This window comes from Chionomys nivalis, chromosome 6 (assembly GCF_950005125.1).
Source record: "Chionomys nivalis chromosome 6, mChiNiv1.1, whole genome shotgun sequence".
Classification (NCBI taxonomy): Eukaryota; Metazoa; Chordata; class Mammalia; order Rodentia; family Cricetidae; genus Chionomys; species Chionomys nivalis.
In genome coordinates, this window is record NC_080091.1 from 21609641 (window position 1) to 21629642 (window position 20002).

The 20002-nt window shown below is 40.6% G+C and overlaps 1 protein-coding gene across 2 annotated transcripts in view; it reads right to left on the minus strand.

Annotated features, from left to right (window-relative positions):
- The window catches only part of Wdpcp (WD repeat containing planar cell polarity effector), a 286163-nt gene that overhangs the window by 37359 nt on the left and 228802 nt on the right, over window positions 1–20002 (minus strand). The window lies entirely within an intron of this gene.

Sequence of the window (20002 nt, forward strand, 5' to 3'; positions counted from 1 at the left end):
ATAGCAGACTAAACCTCTGAACTGCAAGCTGTCCTTGATGAAATGTTTTCCTTTATAAAAGCTGCTGTGGGCACAGAGTCTTTTCACAGCAATGAAACTCTAAGACAATGGGGAAAAGGTATTTATGCAGATTTGGGAATATACATAGAGACATACTCATCATTACAATTCCATGTCTGAAGTGCAGAGAATGACAGCATCTAGCTGCCTGTCACCTGCCTTCAAGTTGGCAGCTTATGTCCAGTCTTGTTTCTGCTCAGCCAACCTGGTCTACATCCTGGAACTTCTGGATTACTGGAGACTAAGATCATTTCTTGAAATATTTTAAAGTTCATCTTTAACAAAACAACCTAGGGCCCCCGAAGTGATGTCTTCTTTCCTCTCATAGTTATCACCAGAGATGTTTTCTGCTTCCCAGTCAGCTGTGTTCCCATTCTCGCTTCTAGTGTGGCCATCTACAGCAAATGCAGGGCAAGTCCCTCATCTTCTATACATACAGATGTCTGACTCTGGGTCCATGGTTATTTTGGGTCATTTGGATAATGCAGGTAATTTATTGTAATCTTACTCTGAAAGGTCCACTTTGCCATGTAACTCCATAGTTACAGGTTCCAGATATAAGTTCCCTCTATTCCAAAGTTCGAGTAGATTTCACCCAATTTTCTCTCTGTGTATAGTTTTCAAGTGTATATCTTCATTGTAACTTGCAGCTTTTATAATAATTAGGTCTCTTTGTCTTTCTCATTGGTCTGAAACCGGTTTACCAGATTTCAAATCCAGACATTCTCATCTGTCTGAAATATTCTTTCTTATTTTCAACATTTCTGAATCAATATCTCTTCCTTTCTCTCTGTATTTCCCCATAGCCATCTTGTATCAATGCCTACTATCAATACACGATTGGACTCTGCTTTGTCACCTTTTATTTTTATGAAACGTTTAGCCATTTATTCTATTTTGTGAGTTGATGTGGGATTACTTTCTGTATGCTGTAAATGTTTTATTGCCATTGGTTAATAAAGAAGCTGCTTTGGCCTATGGCAGGGCAGAATAGAGCTAGGCAGGAAAACTAAACTGAATGCAGGGAGAAAGAAGGCAGAATCATGAAGATGCCAAGTAGCTGCTGAAGGAGAAAGAACACCCTACCCTTACAGGTAGGTCACAGCCTTGTGGTGATACACAGATTAATAGAAATGGGTTAATTTAGTATGTAAAAGCTAGCTAGGAATATACCTAAGCTATCGGCCAGTGTTGTAATTAATATAGTTTCTGTGTGATTATCGGGTCTGGGTGGCCACAAAACCATCGCACATTCTCCCTCTATGGTGAGTGGGTGAATGTATGTGTGTGCACACATGTGTATGTATGCACGTTTATGCACTGATGTGTAGGCCAGAGGCCAGTATCAGGTGTCTTCCTCAATTGCTTTTCTACCTCATTTTTTCTCTCACACTTTACTTCTCAGATTGTGGAGCTCACCAAGTCAGCTAGAGTAGCTAGCAAGCTCCAGGGATTTTTCCCACCTCTGCTTTCTACTCTTCAGCACTGGTCAGAGGCTTGTACCATCATGCCTGGATGTTATGTGATGCTGAGGACCCAATATCATATCCTCATGCTTACATGGCAAGCATTGACTTGACAGTGCCATTTCTAAGCCCCAGTTCATTATGTTATTGAACTGATCACTTATTTTGCCTCAGACTTTTCATATTGTTCTACTGTGTAGCCTCCTTTTAGTATCCATGAATGGTCTGCTACAAAATTCTCATGGATCCCAAATTGGCAAAAATTCAAGTTCCTTACATAAAATGCTATGGTAATTTGATAGGACAAAGACATTTTCCCATATACTTCTAATACCTTCAGAATAAATGGTGTAAATAATTCTATACTGTTTAGAAAACTTTCTGTATAAATACAGCTTTCTTCATTCCTTCACATAACTCCCACCTAGACACCCTATGTATACACATATATCATGCAGCTCTGCACATATGTAATACTTGAGCAGGTCTCTGGTCTACTCATAGTTAACATTTACGTCCACTCCTTCCTATAATAGCTTAGGCACTTGTCATTGCTATGACTGCACTGTCTGCTGGATTTTGAATGTGATCGGTATGGGAGCTAGCTAGCAACTATTTTCAGTTCTATTGTTCTTCTTGTCAATGTTAGATTTTAAATAATAATAGAGTTTTATACTTCCAGCTAGCACCCGTAAGGCAAGAAGTGTTATTTGATTTTTATTCTTGTCATTTTAATAGTCTTACCATGTTGTGTCTGTCATTGTACCTGTTAAGTGAAACACATCCCCAGGGCTCTTTTATTCTGCAAAACTAACTCTACTAATCAAACATTGATTTTTCTCTCTATCCTCCCATACATCCTTGAAAACAAACCTTTTATTTTCTGTTTCTATGATTTTGGCTGCTTAAACAATTTTATTAATAAAACCATGCAGTATTTTTGACACTAGTTCATAAACTGTATTAATGTACATATTATAAATTAAAGGCTTCATGCTTTTTAGACAAGTGTAAACTCTATGACCATCTCCACCTCACTGCACTCTTGCTCATCCCCTCTCAGTATTCCTCTTCCATAATATTTGAATTTCATGTCTTTATTCTCAGCCCTGCATATGAGAGTAGGCTGCAGCAACGGCCTCTCCAGCCCTGTGCATGAGAGGAGGCTGCAGCAACGGCCTCTCCAGCTGTGCATATGAGCACACAGCAATAACCGCCTCTTCAGCCGTGCGTATGAGCACACAGCAATAACTGCCTCTGAGTCTGAATTACGATGAATTCCAACTATCTACCCCATAAATGATATGACTTTCGGTAGCTATATTTATTACATTCAGCACAAACTTGAACTCCTATAAACTGGATTTACAAAAATTAAAAAGGGGCTAGGGAAGTTCTTGATGGTCAGTCATGAGCACCTAAGTTCTAATCCCTGGGACACAGACACAGCAGGATGTATCTAGATTTCTGCCCCTGGGGCAAAGACAGAAGAGTTCTTGAAACTCACTTGTCAGTAGTCTAGCTATTCAGCAAGTTCTAGATTCAATGAGAGATCATCTCAGAAAATAAAATGGAGAGAGACTGAGGAAGACACCTAGGGGATGAGAGCTGACCCAGGTACATAAGAACACAGACTTCAGGGCAGATAAGGGAGGCTACAGAAGCAGTGATCAGGTCAGAGATGATCCAGTTTAGTGTGTCAAGGTGCAGAGAGTTACAAAAGATGAGACAAAGATGGGGACCAGGCAAGTGTGTGTTGTGGAATAATCTTTTTGTACACTGTGAAGATGTGTCACTATGATTGATTTTATACAAAGCTGAATGGTCAATAGCTTGACAGAATTTATGGGCAGGGAAGAAGGCAGAGATGCCAGGAGACATAGAGCAAGCAGGATGCAAGCAGTACAGAGATAAGGTAATTAAAGTAAATGAATAGAAATAGGTTAAGTTATAAGAGCTAGTTAGAAATAAGCTTAAGCCTTCAGCTGAACTTTCATAATTAATAATAAATCTCTGGGTTGTTTTTTTGTGAGCTGGTGGACCAAAGGAAAGACTAGTTACTAATGGCACCTAATGTCCAGGCATGTGTTTCCACATAAGACTGAAAAAGCTTTTTTAAAAAAAGGTTCCAAACATACAAGCCAGAGCCAAACGTGGTTTCCTAGTCCGGCAGTCTCACACTGACTGCAGTACAGAGATGCCTCCTGGACACTGCCTACGGGCTGGAGTCACCGTAAGCCATGAGCTAAGCTATGTGGCTCATACAGACAGAAAAGGTTACAGAAACACAGTTTCTGAATGGGTTCAGGTTCAGATGGGAAAAGCTCTAAAGAGGTTACAGTGTGTTTAACAATGTACATAGGCTTAAGAAAAGAAAAAGGATATAGACAGTCATAAAAATAGTTTAAAAATAATAAAGTCTTTAAAGAAAGTAAAGCAATAAAAATTAGCCTCATAAGGATGAAAAATGTTATAAGCACTTAGATGGTGCTTTGTTAATTTTGAATTTTTTGAATGCTGATGAACAGAAACAGCTGCTGAGAGAATGGATTATGGAACAGACTGCTGAATTAAACTAACCTTATACTTTATACACTTTAGGAATGCCTTAACTTTAAAATAGAAGTAAAAAATGTATCATGTCGGGGAAGAGGGTATGTTTTTGTTTCCACATGAAACAAAAGGCTATAGATTCCTCCCAGGTTAATAGAGATGAGATTTGACTGGCGGAGACCTCTTGAGGATCTTGGCTACAAACATGGAGGAGGAAGCCAAGAAAGACTGCAGGATAGGTGCTGTGTAAGCTGTTCTTTCTGCATGGAAACAGCTCAGAGATGAGATGGAGATATGATAAATCTTGTTGCTACAAGGTCCTTATGACTTTCATATGGCATAGATAGAGATTTATATTATAATTTCATTATACAGTCCAAATGGACTTATAAAGTTAATAGATGCCTTTTACCTGTTCAAACTTAGAACACAAAAATCATCTCTAACTGACTTGTGCACAACACACAGTCCATACTTCTGTTAATACAGATATGCATGCTACTTTTAAAAGTTTGTGTGTTTTCAGAGCAATGAAAACGGGTGGCCCTGATGATCCAGCCTCTCAGAATGCCTCTGTAACAGGTTCCTCAGATTTCTGCATGCAGCTTCAAGACTGCTTGCTGAGATGGTCTAGCCTCACAGACTAGTCCAGCCAGGACCTCAGAGAAGCCCTGCATTATCCCATCCCCCTGAGACTGGACAGCAGCTAGCTCCTCTAGGACTTGATCATTATCCCAATTTTCTCATGGTCCCCGAAAGATGCCGTTGCCCCCAGACAAAGGAAGCAGTCTAGAGAAAACAAGGTCCACATTCCCACGAGGTGAGGTGGGTGATGGATGTTTGCCATCTTTTAGGGGGGTTGGTTACAAATTGTTACTGGTCATGGTCAGGGAAAAATGGGGGACATACTTTATGAAAATGATGGAACTGATTAGAGGGGTGTGTTGACCCTTGACCAGTGACTGTTATTTCAGAGAGCAGCTGACCCTCAGAGAAAGACAGGACAGAGCCTGTAGCCCTGAATACCAGTCACCCAGAGGAAAATTATACCTCAACCCCACTATAACATATTCCTCTCTACTACACTGCAAATGTCTCCAAAGGAAAGTCACTTGAACTAAAAAGAAAGAGAAGCTCAACTAGCAAACTCCAGATGTACAAGTGCAAGCACAGAAACACCACCACCACCACACACACACACACAAGACAACATGCTCCAAGATTACTGACTCCATAGTAATGGTTCCCAGTGAGAACAACTTGGGAGAACTTTCCAGAAAAAAATGTAAAATAATGGTTATAACTATATTAAAACAACGTAAGGAAGACATGAATATACTCCAGAGGAACAAAAACACAGAGTCAAATGAAATAAGGAAGTCAGTCAAAATATGGAAATAAATACAATAATTAATGAAGAAAAACAAAAGTGAAATGATGATGGAAATGAAAAACTCAAAAGCCAAAGAAAACCACAGTAGACGGAGAGGTAGCTCAACTGGTAAGAGCATTGGTTTCCACTGGGTGGCGGTGGCGCACACCTTTACTCCCGGCACTCAGGAGGCAGAGGCAGGCAGATCTCTGTGAGTTCGAGGCCAGCCTGGTCTACATAGTGAGTTCCAGAACAGCCAGAGCTACACAGAGAAACCCTGTATTGGGGAACAAAAAAGATACTGGCTGCCCTTCTAGAGGACCCAAGTTCTCAATATACATGTGGTGGCTCACAACCATTTATAATTCCAGTTCCAGGGGATCCAAGGCTCTCTTGTCTCTGAAAGTACCAGGTATGAACATGGTACACAGACATACACGCAGGCAAAACGGCCATACATGAAGGGGGGAAAAGGCCCATGTGAAGCTTCACAAATAGACTGGAGTATGTGAAAAACAAAACATCAGCTTTTGAGAACAAGGGGAAAGATTAGATTATACAGGAAAGGTCAAAATAAAATTTAAATATTAATGAATGAGACCTTTGGACACCATGAAAAGAACAAATTGTCAAAGTAAGGGAAAGCACTAAAAGCATAGAAAATATTTTCAACAAAAACCATAGAAGAAAGTTTTCCAAACATAGGGAAAGAGGTTTCCATCAAGGTATAAATGGCCTACAGAACATCAGGTCTTAGGTTTTCTATTGCTGTGAGGAGACAGCATGACCATGGCAAGCTTTATAAAGGAACATTTAACTGAGGTGGCTTACAGTTCAGAAGTTCAATCCATTATCATCATGGTGGGACATGGCGGGATGCAGGCAGACATGGTGCTGGAGAGGGAGCTGAGAGTCATACATCTTGCATAGCAACAGGATGTGGTCTGAGACACTGAGCAGTATCTTGAGCATATATGAAACCTTAAAGCCCGCCTCCACAGTGACACACTTCCTCTAACAAAGCCACACCTTCTAATAGTGCCACTCTTTTTGGGGGCCATTTTCCTTCAAACCACCACGGACCAGAAAAAATACCCATGATATAATTAAAACGTCAAAAATAGGACGCACGCGCAGGGCGGAATCAGACCGGCGGGCCGGAGACAGACCGGTGGGCCGACGCACGCGAGAGACCGTTTTGCAGACGCGGTGGAGACTGGCGGATGTGGGATAGTCCAAGCATGAAACAGTGAAGCCCACACTGAGAGCAGATCGTCCTACTACAATTAAATCAAGTAGGTTTCTTGGGGCCTAACCTGCAGATTGGGAGGCCTTTTATTGGCGAGATCCACTGGCCTGTCCCTGAAGACACTCCTGGGTGGGGAGAGTGTTCTTGGCCCACTGCGGGCCACAGGAAACGGAGCAGGGGCATTCCCAGACCTCCTTGACCCCTCGGTTAGTCTGTGAGGGCTGGTCCCCTCTGCTGGTGCTGCTCCTCCTCTGCTGCGACCTCTCTCTTCCTGGCCCATCCCAGCTTGCACCCAGGGGCCCCCTTCACTCTCCCTCCCTTACGCGGGGCCACGGGATCACCCAGTTTAGCCTGTTTGGGCTCTGGGTCAGGAGCTCGGGACAGAGGGCAGCGGGAGTTTCTCTGTTTTGGTGGCTGGCCCACAGAGTGGTAGGCCTTTTGTTGGCGGGATCCCTGGTGAACGGGGAGCCTGGCCCTGTTCCTGGAGACCCTTCTGAGTGGTGAGAAGGATCTTGGCCCACGGTGGGAGACAGGAAACGGAGCGAGGGCATCTTGTAAGCGAGGCCCCTGGCCCATCAGGGAAACCTGATCCTGCTTTAAAAGACCCATTAGATAGCATTGATAGGAGGAGATGGGCAGGCGCCAAGGCAAGAATTCACCTAACAATCTGAAAAACAACATGAAAACACCAGAACCCAATGATCTTACATCAGAAGGACTTGAACACCCTAACACAGAAGAAGTGGAAAAAATTGACTTTATGAAAGCAATAGAGTCCCTTAAACAACATGTAAAAAACGCCCTTATAGAAATGGATGAGAAGTATAACAAAAAGTTTGAAGAAATGAGTAAATATGTGAATGATACCCTGGGAAACCAAGAAAAAACGATCAAACAAGTAATGGAAACAGTTCAAGAATTGAAAACTGATATGGAAGCAAGGAAGAAAACACAAACTGAGGACCAGCTGGATATGGAAAATCTAGGTCAACGAGCAGAGACTACAGAATCAAGCATAATCAATAGAATACAAGAGATAGAAGAAAGAATCTCAGATTCTGAGGACACCATAGAGAAAATAAATGCACTGATCAAAGAAAACAGCAAAGTCAACAAATTCTCATCACAAAACATTCAGGAATTATGGGACACAATAAAAAGACCAAACCTAAGAATAATAGGGATACAAAAAGGAGAAGAGTCACAACTCAAAGGCACAGAAAATATTTTTAACAAAATTATGGAAGAAAACTTTCCCAACCTAAAGAATGAAATTCCTTTGAATATTCAAGAAGCATACAGAACACCAAACAGACTGGACCAAAGAAAAACATCCCCTTGCCGTATAATAATCAAAACATAAAATATACAGATTAAAGAAAGAATATTAAGAGCTGCAAAGGAAAAAGGGCAAGTAACTTATAAAGGTAAACCGATCAGACTTATACCTGACTTCTCTATGGAAACCATGAAAGCCAGAAGGTCTTGGATAGAGGTACTGCAGAAACTAAGAGACCACGGATGCAAACCCAAACTACTATACCCAGCCAAGCTATCGTTCACTATCAATGGAGAAAACAAGACATTCCAGGATAAGAACAAATTTAAACAATACATAGCCACAAATCCAGCCCTGCAGAAAGTAATAGAAGGAAAATCACAACCCAAGGAATCCAACATTGCTAACACTGCCTACAATGAATCAGGCATCTAGTGACCCTTCACTAGCACAACTCAAAGAAGGGAGACACACAAACTCTACTACCAAAAACAATAAAAAATAACTGGAGCAAACAACCACTGGTCATTAATATCACTTAATATTAATGGTCTCAATTCACCTATAAAAAGGCACAGGTTAAGAGATTGGATACGAAAACAGGATCCAACATTCTGCTGTTTGCAAGAAACACATCTCAACCACAAAGACAGGCATCTACTTAGAGTAAAGGGTTGGGAAAAGGTTTTTCAAGCAAATGGTCCTAAAAAAAAAGCAGGTGAAGCCATACTAATTTCTAACAAAATGGACTTCAAACTAAAATCAATCAGAAGAGATCGAGATGGACACTTTATACTCATAACAGGAACAATTCATCAGGATGAAGTCTCAATCCTGAATATCTACGTCCCTAATATAAAAGCACCCACGTATGTAAAAGAAATATTACTAGAACTTAAGGCAAACATTAAACCACACACACTAGTAGTAGGAGACTTCAACACACCTCTCTCACCAATGGACAGGTCAATCAGACAGAAACCTAATAGAGAATTAAGAGAATTGTTGGAGGTAATGAAGCAAATGGACTTAACAGACATCTATAGAACACTCCACCCAAATAGGAAAGAATATACCTTCTTCTCTGCAGCTCATGGAACCTTCTCGAAAATTGACCACATACTCGGAAACAAAGGAAACCTCCACAGATACAAAAAAATATCAGTGTTCACCTGTGTCTTATCAGATCACCACGGATTAAAGTTAGAAGGCAACAACAATGCTACCCCCAGAAAGCCAACAAACTCATGGAAACTGAACAGTCAACTACTGAACCACACCTGGGTCAAGGAAGAAATTAAGAAATTATTTTCATTAAATTCAAGGAAGACTTTAAAGAGACAACATACTCAAACCTATGGGACACGATGAAAGCAGTGCTAAGAGGAAAGTTCATAGCACTAAGTGCCCACTTAAAGAAAGCGGAGAAAGCATACATTGGGGACTTAACAGCATACCTGAAAGCTCTAGAAAAGAAGCAGACGTGCCCAGGACGAGTAGAAGACTGGAAATAATCAAACTGAGGGATGAAATCAACAAAATAGAAACACAGAAAACAATCCAAAGAATCAATGAAACAAAAAGCTGGTTCCTGGAGAAAATCAACAAGATTCACAAACCCCTATCCAAACTAATTAAACGACAGAGAGAGAACACGCAAATAAGATCAGAAATGAAAAGGGGGACATAACCACAGACACAGAGGAAATTTAGAGAATAATTAGATCTTACTACAAAAGCCTGTATGCCACAAAATTGGAAAATATGAAAGAAATGGACACTTTTTTTAGATAAGTACCATATACCAAAGCTAAACCAAGAACAGGTGAACGATCTAAATAGACCTGTTAGTCGCGAAGAATTAGAAACGGTTATCAAAAATCTCCCTTCCAAAAAAAGCCCAGGACCAGATGGTTTCAATGCAGAATTCTACCAGACCTTCCAAGAAGAGCTAATACCTATACTTAATGTATTTCACAATATAGAAACAGAAGAGTCATTACCAAATTCCTTTTATGAGGCTACAATTACCCTGATACCAAAACCACACAAAGACCCAACCAAGAAAGAGAATTACAGGCCTATCTCACTCATGAACATTGATGCAAAAATCAATAAAATACTGGCAAACCGAATCCAAGAACACATCAGAAAAATTATCCATTATGATCAAGTAGGCTTCATCCCAGAGATGCAGGGCTGGTTCAACATACGCAAATCTATCAATGTAATCCACCATATAAATAAACTGAAAGAAAAAAAACATATGATCATTTCATTAGATGCTGAAAAAGCATTCGACAAAATTCAACACCCCTTTATGATGAAGGTCTTGGAGAGATTAGGGATAAAAGGATCATACCTAAATATAATAAAAGCTATCTACAGCAAGCCAACAGCCAACATTCAATTAAACGGAGAAAAACTCAAAGCCATCCCACTAAAATCAGGAACACGACAAGGATGTCCACTCTCTCCATACCTCTTCAATATAGTGCTTGAAGTTCTAGCAATAGCAATAAGACAACATAAGGGGATCAAGGGGATTCGTATTGGAAAGGAAGTTAAGCTTTCGTTATTTGCAGATGATATGATAGTATACATAAGCGACCCAAAAACTCTACCAAAGAACTCTTACAGCTGATAAACACCTTTGGGAATGTGGCAGGATACAAGATCAACTCCAAAAAATCAGTTGCCTTCCTATACACAAAGGATAAGGAAGCAGAGAGGGAAATCAGAGAAACATCACCTTTCACGATAGCCACAAATAGCATAAAATATCTTGGGGTAACTCTGACCAAGGAAGTGAAAGATCTATTTGACAAGAACTTTAAGTCTTTGAAGAAAGAAATCAATGAGGACACCAGAAAATGGAAGGATCTTCCTTGCTCTTGGATTGGGAGGATCAACATAGTAAAAATGGCAATTCTACCAAAAGCAATCTATAGATTCAACGCAATCCCCATCAAAATCCCATCAAAATTCTTCACAGATCTGGAAAAGACAATAATCAACTTTATATGGAAAAACAAAAAACCCAGGATAGCCAAAACAATCTTATACAATAAAGGACTGTCTGGAGGCATTACCATCCCTGACTTCAAACTCTATTACAGAGCTACAGTATTGAAAACAGCTTGGTATTGGCATAGAAACAGAGAAGTCGACCAATGGAATCAAATAGAAGACCCTAGCTTTAACCCACAAACCTATGAACACCTGATTTTTGATAAAGGAGCTAAAAGTATACAATGGAAAAAAGAGAGCATCTTTAACAAATGGTGCTGGCAAAACTGGATGTCAGCCTGTAGAAGAATGAAAATAGATCCATATCTATCACCATGCTCAAAACTCAAGTCCAAATGGATTAAAGACCTCAATATCAGTCCAAACACACTGAACCTGATAGAAGAGAAAGTGGGAAGTACTCTACAACACATGGGCACAGGAGAACATTTCCTACGTACAACCCCAGCAGCACAGACATTAAGGGCATCATTGAATAAATGGGACCTCCTGAGACTGAGAAGCTTCTGTAAAGCAAAGGACACTGTCACTAAGACAAAAAGGCAACCCACTGACTGGGAGAAGATCTTCACCAACCCCGCAACAGACAAAGGTCTGATCTCCAAAATATATAGAGAACTCAAGAAAGTAGACCGTAAAGGGCTAATCAACCCAATTAAAAAATGGGGCACTGCGCTGAACAGAGAATTCTCAACAGAAGAAGTTCGAATGGCCAAAAGACATTTAAGGTCATGCTCAACTTCCTTAGCGATCAGGGAAATGCAAATCAAGACAACTTTAAGATACCATCTTACACCTGTCAGAATGGCTAAAATAAAAAACACCAATGATAGCCTTTGCTGGAGAAGTTGTGGAGAAAGGGGTACACTCATCCATTGCTGGTGGGAATGCAAACTTGTGCAACCACTTTGGAAAACAGTATGGCGGTTTCTCAGGAATTTCGGGATCCACCTACCCCTGGACCCAGCAATACCACTCTTGGGAATATACCCAAGAAATGCCCTATCATACAACAAAAGTATATGCTCAACTATGTTCATAGAAGCATTGTTTGGAATAGCCAGAACCTGGAAACAACCTAGATGCCCTTCAATGGAAGAATGGATGAAGAAAGTATGGAATATATACATATTAGAGTATTACTCAGCAGTAAAAAACAATGACTTCCTGAATTTTGCAGGCAAATGGACGGAAATAGAAAACACTATCCTGAGTGAGGTGAGCCTGACCCAAAAAGAGGAACATGGGATGTACTCACTCATATTTGGTTTCTAGCCATGAATAGGGGACGTTGAGCCTATTATGCGTGATCCTAGAGAAGCTAATTAAGAAGGTGAACCCAAAGAAAAACATTTAGGCGATGAAAGGAGACAAAGCCCCACATTGGAGCACCGGACTGAAATCTCAAGGTCCAAATCAAGTGTAGGAGACAGAGCACGAGCAAGGAACTCAGGACCGCAAGGGGTGCACCCACACACTGAGACAATGGAGATGTTCTATCAGGAACTCACCAAGGCCAGCTGGCCTGGGTCTGAAAAAGCATGGGATAAAACCGGACTCGCTGAACATAATAGACAATGAGGACTACTGAGAACTCAAGAACAATGGCAATGGGTTTTTGATCCTACTGCACGTACTGGCTTTGTGGGAGCCTAGGCAGTTTGGATGCTCACCTTACTAGACCTGGATGGAGCTGGGTGGTCCTTGGACTTCCCACAGGGCAGGGAACCGGGATTACTCTTAGGGATGATGAGGGAGGGGGACTTGATGGGGGAGGGGGAGGGAAATGGGAGGTGGTGGCAGGGAGAAGGCAGAAATCTTTAATAAATAAATAAAAGTCAAAAATACAAAATAAGAAGGGCGAAATTACTCAAAAGGCAGGGCCATAAGAATAATATCTGATTATTTTGCTAAGGACTTTTAAATCCAGAAGTTTTGAGAGCCACATGGCCTAGTTTTAGACTAGTATATGAGTGTTTGTCCAATGGGTCTCCAGATGAGACAAAAGCCCACAGGGACAGTCTTACTCAGCAAGGGCCAGTGGAGTTAGGGACAGTGCAGAATACTGCTGGGACCCCATGTCCTGTATACTCTCTCCTCTTTCATAACGATGATCCTCTTGGCAGTTTTTAGTGTCATTTTTTCAGTCATGTATGGACAGTTGTGATCATTCCTGGAAACCCTATTTTTTGTCAAATATTTTCCCCTAATGTTCCTCCTCAGGGTTCTTATCTGGGGATGCCAGCTGTCACTCCAGATCCCGGGAGCTTTTCTGATTCAGTGCTGACAGGATTGGAGACAGATCACCCCTATTTCTGTAAAAATGTTTTGAACAGGATTATTATTCGTGCCTATGTCAATCACCTGTTAGTTTTATAAAGACAGGATGTACCTGGCTTGATATTTGGTCAAGCTAGCAAAATATTAAGTGTTGTTTTGGGTTTCAAGATGTTTTAATGTAAATGCTGGGGGGAAAACATAATTACATATTTGTTTTTGCCATAGTTAACGTTGGAGGATGTGAAAAGCTTGTCTGGAAAAATATGCTTACTTTTGATGTATAAATAAAGATGGCTGCAGCTATTTGGGGCTGGCCACTTGTCGGAAACTTATCTGGTGGTCGGACAATTCATTTCTTTGTATTAATGTCCCTTCCCTGCCTCAGGACCTGAACCCACGCTGTGGCTGGACCACAGCACAGAAGGGCATGAAAAGATGTATTTGATGCTCTGAAAGACCACAACTGCCAAACCACACTATTATACACAGCAAAACTATCTATTATAATTGTAGAAAAAAATTCCATGATAAAAACAGACTAAAGGAAGACCACTAAATGAGCTCTACAGAGGAGAGTAGAAGACATACTTGAGACTGCAGAGAAGTATAATACACCCACAAAGTCATAGGGGGTGAATAAACAATACCAGGACAATTCAAGTATAAGAAAACACTACAAAATGAATAAAATGGAAGAAATTAATAGACATTTTAATAGTAACTGAATATGAATGGTGCCAATTCTGAAGTTCAAAGACACAGACTGGTGGATTAGATTAAATAATCTTTTTTGCTGCCTCCATCAAAGACAAATATCATCTTAAAGTAAAAGGCTGGAAAAAGTATTCCAAGAAGTGGAACTAAGAAACAAAAAGGTGCAGCTATTCCAATACTTGACAAAATAGACTTCAGACAAAAACTAATCAGAAGACAAAAGTCACTGCATACTCACCACAGCAACAATTCATCAAGAAGGTATTAGAATTTTTTAAACACAGGTGCATCCAACTCATAATTCCATTTATTTTAAGTATTAAGTCACACATAGGTCATTTAAACAAAGCATGTAGAAATAATGGATTTAAATGACCCGTAAATCAAACGGACCCAATAGACCTCTGCAGACCTTTTCACCCAAACACTGAAGAATATACATTCTTCCTAGCAGCCCATGGGACTTTTTCTAAAACTGATCACAAAATAGGATACAAAGTAAGCTCAAAAACGTAAGAAAATTGAAATAACGCATCCAGTATTTTATCTGACCATTATGGAATAAAAATAGGTATCAATAGCAATAAAAACTATAGAAATTACAAACTCAGGGAAATCAGCCAACATATTATTGAATGATGAATGAGTCATTGAAGAGATCAAGGGGGAAAATAAATTTTAGAATGGAATGAAATGCCAAAATCTAGGGGATACATTAAAGGCAGTCCTAAGAAGAAAGTTTGTAGTGCTAAACGCTTACACTAAAAAAATAAAATCAGAGGTGCTCCACCCTATAGTGTTGTTGGGAGCTGCGGGCTGCGTTCCTGCCACCCAGCTCCCAGCCGCCTGGCTAGCTTATGCCCCAAAATAACAACACACAAACTGTATTCATTTAAACACTGCCTGGCCCATTTCTATGAATGTGTGTAGCATCGAGGTGCGCTTACCGGAAAGATTCTAGCCTATGTTCATCCTGGGTCAGAGCTTCATCGCGTCTGCCCCAGAGAGGAGAGCTATCCAGTCTGAGCTCACTTCCTCTTCCTCCCAGCATTCTATTCTGTCTACTCCACCCACCTAAGGGATGGCCTATCAAATGGGCCAAGGCAGTTTGTTTATTGACAAATGACTTTCCTCCATCACTATAGCAACCTGTTTATCTCTCTTGTGCCACATCCAACTTCTAGGCACAACCTGGCTCTGTAAGTCTTGTGCTGGATCCCAGCCTGGTTGAGTCTGCCTGACCCTACCCTCTGTACACACTCCCCTATCAGACCTGGCCATGGTCGCACAACTATCCTACCCTTTGTACACACTCCCCTATCAGACCTGGCCCCAGTCTCACATCTAGTGCCTTGGCCTAATCTTGTCATATCCACCTGTACTACCCATAACCTCCAGCTTTTGGACAGCATGGATTCCCTCCTTTAATCTAACTTCATCTTTCTTGTGCTACATCCAAACTCCAGGACAAGCTAGGTGCAAACATCTTGCTCTTTGGGGTCCAGCCTGATGAGTCAGCCTGCACCTAACTTCTGGTCACCCTTCCCACTTCCCAGATACAGCATCCACATCCATTCCATCATCCCAGACTGGCCAGCAGGATAATCACCATGCCTGAATCAGGATGCATATCTTATTGCCAATCGGCATTCACCAGATTTCATCCCACCCAAGCCATACCCAACTTCCACACCCATCCTGTGCTCTGTCCTAACCCTCTGTATCTATATCAAACTCACGACCACAAAAAAAAAAAAAAAAACCCACTTGTGCAGTCTCATCACAAAACCACAAGCAACACAAAGCCAAAGCAGTACCCCTGGTCACAGACTCATCAGCACTATAGAATGTTCTCCAGTGGGAATTCCCTAGATGAACCCCTGGACACAGGCCTTAAAAGAACAGCTATAAACCTTATCAAAGAAATCAAGGAGATTAAAGAAGACAAAGAGCTAAATAAAGAGAATCACCTTAAAGATAATAAACACCCAAGTTATGCACACAAAAATAAGGCTGAATAAAATAAAGGAAATCCAGGGTTTGAAAACTGAATTAAATAAAGAGAAACATCGAACAATTCAAGTTGAAGTCAAGATGGATCTGAAAAACTCAACAATTCAGTTAGAAAACTCAGGGAAAAGTTGTTCAAATTGAATGGATTAAGTAGAAGATTGAATATCAGATCTTGAAGATAAAGTAGAGGAATTATACAGCGCAAGCAAAGAATATTGAAAAAAATTAAAAACAAAGGGAAGGTACATGCAAATATTCCTGGAAATCAAGAGAAGACCAAGTCTTTGGATTATAGGTATAGGTAAAGGAGAATAATCCCATGTCAGTAGCGTAGACCATATTTTCAACAAGGTTATAGAAGAAAGTTTCTCCAAACTAAGAAAACACATACACACACATAGGAAGCACACAAAACAACAAATATACAAGAAAAGAAACTCCCCAAGCATATCAGTTAAAGCACTAAACATTACAGAACAAAGAAAGACTATTGAAAACTCAAAAGAAAAAAAAGTCACATATAACGGAAAACCTAGGAGAATAACAGCTGATTTCTCAATGGAAGCTTTGAAAGCCAGGAGAGTCTAGAGCAGTGTTTCTCAACCTTCTTAATGCTGCAGCCCGTTAATATAGTTCCTCATGTTGTGGTGATTTCCCAGGAATAAAATTATTTTTGTTGTTACTTCACAACTGTAAGTTATGAATCATAATGTAAATATCTGATATGCAACCCCTGCAAAAGAGTCGTTCAAAGAGGTTGTGACGCACAGGCCTAGAGCAATACATTCTAAGTTCTAAGAGACTATGGAAGCCAATCTAGACTACTGTACCCAGCAAAAAATAACTGTCATAAGTGAATGAGAAAGAAAATCTACGATACAAACAAACTAAAAGAATTCATATCCAGCAAGCCAACCCCAAAGAGAATACTGGAAGCAATACTTGATACTGAAGGAGTAAGCATAGCCAAAGGACTGAAGAACCAAAACAAATGAAGGTGTAACTACTGAGACACAAACATGACTAAGAACACAAAAAGAACAAAATAATAGAAAAACAGTGAAATGGCTGCAATCAACACACACTTTAAAATAAAAACTTCAAATATATATCAATGGCCTTAACTCTCCAATCAAAAGATAGCTGGCTGAGTAGATCAAGAAACAAAATCCATCTTCCTGTTGTCTACAAGAAATTCATTTTAACTTTAAAGCTAGGCACCTCCTTAAAGAAAAAGAATGGGAAAAATACTCCAATCAAATGGGAGCAGGAAGGCAGCAGGCTTATTATCATAATATCTGATGACAGAGACTTCAAACTAAAACTAATCAGACAAATGATTAGGACACTTCATTGAAATCAAGGGAACAATGAACCAGGAACAACGATCCAAGAATCACTACACTTCTAAACATACATGTACCAAACTCTGATGCATACAATTTCATTACAATGTACTATTCGAATTAAAGACATATTAACACCAACTCACTACTAGTAGGTATAATGGCTAATTTTGATTATCAACTTGATTATATCTAGTATTAACTAAAAACCAAACAGTTGGGTATTCCAGTGAGGGATATTCTCTCTCTCTCTCTCTCTCTCTCTCTCTCTCTCTCTCTCTCTCTCTCTCTCTCTCTGCCTTCCCTCTCTCTCTTCCTTTCTCTCCTTTCTCTTTGTTTCCCTCCCTCCCTTCCCCCCTTTTTTTTGATGCTATCCTGGAACTCACTATATAGACTTGAACTCACAGACAGAGATCCTCCTTCCCCTCTTTTTCAAGTGCTGAGATCAAAGGTGTGTGCCACTATACCCATTCACAGTATCTTCTTGATTGGATCATCTGAGTGAGAAAACTCATCCTAAACCTGAGCCACACCTTTAGGTAGCAGACCACATAGAGGGATATGGAAAAATGAAGCGTCCGCTTTCAGCCCACTCTGTCCTGTGCTTGGGCTTTCACGTGCTGGCAGTAGAACCTACTTTCTTTGGGATCCCAGCACAAAATGGTGACCAGCAACTCTCTAGAAATTCTCAGGGACTCCATCAACTGCTGAGACATCTAGTCTTGAGGACTGAGCAACTACCAGATTCTTGGCCTTTCCACTGAGAGACAGCCATTATTGGACTACCTGCAAACAGCCTGTAAGGTACTCTAATCTCTCTCTGTGCCTGCCCTACCCCTCTCACACAATGATTCCTTTAGTTCTCTTTATTTAGAGATCCATGGCTGAAGCAGTAGGGGATTTCAATACTTACTTTCTTCAGATAACGGGTCATTTGGACAAAAACTAATCAGAGAAACATGATAGCATCATGGAGCAAATGAACTTAATAGACATCTACAGAATATTCCACACAATCTCCAGAGAATATATATCCTACTCAGCAGCCCATGGAAGTGTCTCTAAAATAGACCACATCCTAAGACACAAGACACATATTTACCAATTAAGAAAAACTAAACTAAGTCCATATATTCTATCTGATCATGATGTGGTAAAACTTAAGAACTGATGGCAGAAATATCTCTAGTAAGTATATAAACTCATGGAGATTAAATGACTCACTTCTAAATCATGAAGGGGCCAAAGAAGAAATCAAGAAAGAAAACACTTTTGGATTAAGCAGAAATGAAAATGGAATGCAACAAACTCTGGGAAACATTGGAAACAGCTCTACATTAAAAAAGTTAAAAAGAGCACAAATAAATGACCTAATGCAACTCAAAAGTTTGGGAAAGTGAGAACCAAATGTAGTAGATGACAAGAAATGATCATCAGGACAGAAATTAATGAAATAGAAACAAAGAAAATAATACAGAGAATGGTGCCTACATCACCTGGTTTCTGAGAAGATGAACAGACCCGGCAACCTGCAGGCCGCCCCAGCCAGGCGAGCAGGGAGACTGACTGCAGATCTTCACGTCTCCCTCTCATCCCCCAATTCCATCCCCAGCCTCACCCCAGTTCTTCAGCAGACCACCGGTTGCAGTCTCCCCTTCCTCTCCGCTCCCTTCTCCAGTGGACCACACAGATCCCCCACCCCACATTTCCTTCCCTCACTCATTGGATTTGAGCTCTGTTCCATGGGAGGAAATTTATGTCTCACACAGTAAGCCTAGTCAAAATTCCACTGCTGGAGAGGGCATAGACTCTAGGGCAGTGTTCTCAACCTAGGGTCATGACTCCTTTGGGAGGTTGAACAATCCTTTCACAGGGGGGACCTATGGTCATCAGAAAACACAGATATTTACATTACGATTTGTAACAGTAGCAAGTTACAGTTATGAGGTAGCAACAAAATAATTTTATAGTTGGAGGTCACCACAACATGAGGAACTGTATGAAAAGGGTCACTGAATTAGGAAGGTTGAGAACTACTGCCCTGGGAAGTAATGTGCTTCTGTTATTTTGCTAAATGATCATGTTGTCAAACTGTTTTTTAAATATTAATATTTATTCTTTGAGTTCTCAACACTAGTCCAATAAGCTTCTTTTTGTAGTGGGAAATGATTAATGCAGAGACTCACAAGTGGTCACAACTCATAATTGATGAGACTGATTTTGAGTGTTCCACCCCAAATGGGACAGGTGTATCAATACTCACAGCCATCCCAGGGCTCAGGGAACATCACAGAAGATGGGCAGAAGAAATGTCATAGCTGAGGGATGGCAGGAAGTAGTAGAAGCGACAGGCTGCATTCCGCCCGGCTCCCAGCCGCCTGGCTAGCTTATGCCCCGAAATAATTACACAGAAACTGTATTTTTTTAAACATTGCCTGGCCCATTAGTTCCAGCCTCTTATTGGCTAATTCTCACATCTCGATTAACCCATTTTTAATAATCTGTGTAACACCACAAGGTGGCTTACCAGGAAAGATCTTAACCTGTGTCTGTCTGGAGTGGGAGAATCATGGCGACTACCTCGGCTTCGTTCTCCCAGCATTCTGTTCTGTTTACTCCACCCACCTAAGGGCTGGCCTA